General features: G+C 34.5%; 1 non-coding gene across 1 annotated transcript; it reads right to left on the reverse strand.

Moving 5' to 3' along the window:
- Positions 1-945: 945 nt before the first annotated feature.
- LOC128032705 (small nucleolar RNA R71) lies at positions 946-1,052 on the reverse strand. The gene has a single exon (XR_008188982.1). It is a non-coding gene; the product is annotated as a small nucleolar RNA R71 (small nucleolar RNA).
- Positions 1,053-5,161: the final 4,109 nt, after the last annotated feature.

The raw sequence follows: 5,161 nt of genomic DNA on the forward strand, positions 1-5,161 counted from the left end.
TATTTATGTTATTGTTGTTAATTCAAGAAAATTGCTGCTAAACCATCACCTTGCATTGCATTTCAGTTGCATCTAGGTTAACTTGCATTTAATTAATTTAATTTAACACCTATCACTCAAAATTATAGTGTTTTTCTTAACTAATTTATAAGTAGTAATTTTTACAAGTATCGATTTAAATACAGTCCCTACGGAGACGATAATTCTTATACTTATTACTTGATAACAATTGTATATACTTGCATAAACCTACGAGTTACAAGTTTTTGGCACTATTGCCGGGGACTGTTAATTTAGTCATTATTTGTGAAATTATTTCTCGCAATTTGGTTTATTTATTTTTATTCTTTATTTAATTAATTTTTTATGTTTTATGATTTTTTAGGTGTTTATAAGCATAGATCGAATCATCGATCTACTTCCTGTAGACCCTGAAATTGAGTGGACATTTCGACAAAAAAGACGAGAAAGATTAGCCAGAAGACAAGCTACAGAGATGCACCTTGAAAATCAAAACGATGTTAAGGGAATGGAGCAGCTAACGTTCGTAATTTAATCCTTATTGCTGATGATAGGGATCAAGATCCAGGGCAATATGTTGTGCCACTTTTTAATGAGTTAAATCCAGGAATTAGGAGACCAGAGATCAAGTCACAGCAGTTTGAATTAAAGCCTGTAATGTTTCAGATGCTTCAGACAATTGACCAATTTAATGGAATGCCCACAAAAGATCCACATATTCAACTTCCACTATTCATAGAGGTGAGCAATTCCTTTAAGATAGCCGATGTAACTAAAGACACATTGAGATTGAAGTTTTTTCTATACTCGTTACGAGATCGAGCATGAGCAGGGCTTAATTTGTTGCCACCTAATTCAATATCTACTTGGCAAGAATTAGCTGAACGTTTTCTGGTAAAGTATTTCCCACCTAGCAAAAATGCTAAGTTGCAGAATGAGATCACCACTTTTCAGCAGATGGATGATGAGCCCCTATAGGAGGCATAGGAAAGATTCAAGGAGTTACTTCGTTGATGCCCTCACCACAGTATCCCACATTGCATCCAGTTGGAGACACTTTATAATGGTCTCAACACACACAAGGTTGGTGGTAGATACTTTTGTGAATGGTGCTCTCTTGTCGAAGTCTTATAATGAGGTTTATGAGATCAATGAGGAATAGCCAATAACAATTACCATTGGCCGACTAATCAAGCAACTTTAGGAAGACGAGTAGCCAGAGTTCATGAAGTAGATGCCCTCACTTCACTCTCAGCTCAAGTATATTCTATCTCTTCAATGTTGAAACAATTTAATATTAACGATTTTAATCATGTTGCAGCTCAACCACCGAGTCAATTTGATGTTGTTTCCTGTGTATATTGTGGGGATGATCATTCTTTCAAGAATTTTCCATCAAATCCCGAGTCTATTTATTACATAGGAAATCAAAACTAAAATGGGAGTAGACAAGGACCATAATCCAACTTTTATAATCCTTCATGGCATAACCATCCAAACTTTTCTTAGAGTAACCAAAGAGATAGATCGAACAATAGCTACGTATAGTATAGAGAAAATCAACCTCAAGGGGTCAGTTAACAAATTCAAAAGCCATTGTAAGCTGAACCATCTAATAGTTTAGAGAATTTGTTGAAGGCGTACATGGAGAAGAATGATGCCTTAATCCAAATCTAAGTAGTAACACTAAAAAAATTGGAGAACCAAATAGGTCTGTTAGCTATGGAGCTTCGTAATAAACCGTAAGGAGCCTTGCCGTGTGTCATAAAAAATCAAAAGAATTTGGGTAAGGAACAGTACAAAGTAGTTGCTTTACGAAGCGGTAAGACTTTGGAACCTAAGGTAGTTGAGGTTGAAGAAGAACATGCAAAGGAAAAGGAAGATCAACCAACAGTTGAAATTCCTACACCAGAAGAGCAAGATTCTACAAAGTCTGAAAAGGTAAAATCTAACCTTTTAACCTCCTAAACTTGGCTAGACGTTACGACCGAATCGTGAAGGCCACATTGGACACATTAGTGTTGAACATACTCTCACGACAGTTTAAAACCTTCAAGAACTCTCTTTTATAACATCATGGTTTATATTGTTAACTTTGGAAAATGTTCCTTTACTTGGTCAAACTATGCTTTAGTCAAATTAGCGAATTAAGTGAATTTTTATAAAACCTAATTGTTGGCATTGCTTTAGAAAAATAATTTTGAATACCTTGTTAGCAGTAGGAAATATCATTACTTGTCAAATTATTAACTTAGTCGTGTATCATGCATAGTCCAATTTCAATATGTAAGATATGTAAAACTAATCCAAGTATGAGTGTCATGCATGCATGGTAATCCCCAAAACACAAGCAGTCCCAAACCATAGTTTTAAATAACTTATAATCCAAAATCTGAATAATAAAAATAATGAGAAAGTAAACCAAAAATAAAATTAAAGCAAAATAATATGACGAAATTGCGTCTGAAGTCCGTCATATGTCTGCATGCCAATTCCGATCCTAAGTTCGTTCATTACTTGAGAAGTTAAGATAATGGGGTGAGCTTAACAAGCTTAGTGTGAGACTAAACAAACATGCATTAAGCATTCATTCAAGGAATTTTATAAAGATACCTATATCACATTCAAACATTATCAATAACAAGTTAAATGCAGATGATCATGACAAATGCACATGTGAGATCATACCCATACCATTCTTACACTATTTTGATGCGAATCATACGTGCGATTATTTTTCGGCTTTACGGTTGATTTAAAACATTCGGGTTAGCACCTAATTCAATAATATAATGGAAAATAAGTAGCTAATAATGATTAAGTTCTTTCATTTAATCAATCCATAACCTTTACCCAACAACTATGTCGAAACAACAAACTAGTTTACGCTTAATTACACCTACGCTTCCCAAATTGTGAGTCCCGAACGGCCAATCGATCAAGAATATTTTTCCCTTATTGACATGGGTTTAAAGGCTGATTAGAAGGGTTAAGCCACTCAAATAAAGGCTGAAATTAAATGGGAAAGATTCAAGAAACAAACATAGCCCTCTTTTCTACACGTATGCGCACGCACGCACCACCAATGTTGGCTAGAATTGGAGTTGAATTTTAAAAAAATTGAGATCTAATTAAAACCTAGAAAAATACCTTTAGAAAAATTAAAAATCCCCCAAAATTCTAGATCTAGAAATTTTGGATTTTAACTTGCAAGATTACCTAAGAAATTAAAAGAAAAAGAGGTCTTACACAAGCTAATGGAGATCGGCAGCAATGACACTTTGTTGGCGAGGTTGGAGTTGATCTTAGAGATTCAAGATTTCAGTTTTGGGGATGTTCCAACTGAAGAAAAATGTCAGCAAGGTAGAGATGATGATGATGCACAATCTTGAAGACAAAAGGAAGAAAAATCAAGAATGAATGGTGTTGATAGGTGCGACGGTAACAATGGTGGAAGAAGGAGAAAAGAAAGAAAAAAGATCAAGATCAAGATAGGGAGAGGAGGTTAGGGACAGTTAAGGTAGAAGAAAAGAGAGTTAGAGGCCAATTATCTTGAGTAAAAATGGTATTTATACCTAGGTTTACTTGGTTTGGATGGTAACACATTAGAAAAACATTGGAATTTTGCAAAAAAAGATAATTTATTTTAAAAAAGATGGGACTGAAACTTAGGACCTCCAACTAACTTTCATGCTTCCACATTTAATAACCAACCATTGGTTCGATTCATTATTTTTTTTATATATTTCTACATTTTTATGGAGCTAAATTTTGGGATGTTGCAAACCTAGTGAATTCTGATAAGCTAATACCCTCTTCAAATGCATATACAATTCGTATGAAAAGTTTATCGATTCAAGTTAAAGTTCCATTACCTCTATATCCTCAAAGACTCCAGCAACATAAGTAGAAATATGGTATGTAATTCAAGAAGTTTTTGGATGAAACACCTTCACATCAATATACCATTGGTATAAGCCTTAGAATAAATGCCTAACTATGTCAAGTTCATGAAGGACATTTTGTCCAAGAAGAGGAGAATTAGCAAGTTTGAGACTGTAGCATTAATGAATGAGTGCAGTGCGTTCCTACAGAACAAGCTACCTTCAAAATTGAAGGACCCTAGAAGCTTTATTATAGCCTATAGTATTGGAGAATCTCACTGTGGTAAAGCTTTATGTGATTTAGGGGCAAGCATCAACTTCATGCTCAAGTCTATTTTTAAGATGTTGGGAATAGGTGAAGTAGGACCGATGACTTTGACACTCCAATTGGCAGATCGATCTTTGGCATACCTAGAAGGAAAATCGAGGATGTTCTGGTATGTGTAGATAAGTTTATTTTTCCTACTGATTTTAATGTCTTAGATTTTTAAGCAGATAAAGAAGTGTCGGTCATCCTAGGGAGACTTTCCTAACCACGGAAGAACTTTAATAGATGTGCAAAAAGGAGAACTTACGATGAGATTTCAAGATGACCAAGTGGCGTTTAATGTTATTAAAGCAATGAAATTTCTCGATTCGGCAAAGAAATGTTCAGTGATGGAGGAGCTAAAAACCTTAAATTCTATGGAATGAGAGAATAATTTTGTAGAAGATCCATTAGAAAACACTTTAGGGTCTGAGCCATTAGAAGATGAAGAAGGTAATGAAAGTAAGGCTTTGATGAAAGGTAATCCGAGAGACTATGTTTAACCAACACAATTTAAACCATCAGAGTTGGAAGCTCGGGAATACAGACAACCAAAGTTGTCAATCGAAGAACCACCTAAACATGAATTTAATGTACTTCATTCCCATTTGAAATACATTTATTTGGGTAATAGATCTATTTTACCTATGATTGTTTCAGAATGACTAATAAAACGCTAAGAGGAATAGCTGATCGAAGCCTTAAAGAAATTTAAAAAGGTGACCGGTTGAACCATAGCTAATATTTGAGGAATAAGCCCATCCTTTTGTATGCACAAGATTATCTTAGAGAAGGACGAGTGAGCTAGAATAGATGAGAAAATAAGACTTAATATAATAATGAAAGAGGTAGTTCAAAAGGAAGTTATCAAATAGTTAGATGCAGAAGTTATTTACCCCATCTCCGATAGTTCATGGGTAAGTCCAATATAGTGTGTATCAAAGAAAAG

Source organism: Gossypium raimondii, chromosome 1, assembly GCF_025698545.1.
Source record: "Gossypium raimondii isolate GPD5lz chromosome 1, ASM2569854v1, whole genome shotgun sequence".
Taxonomy (NCBI): Eukaryota; Viridiplantae; Streptophyta; class Magnoliopsida; order Malvales; family Malvaceae; genus Gossypium; species Gossypium raimondii.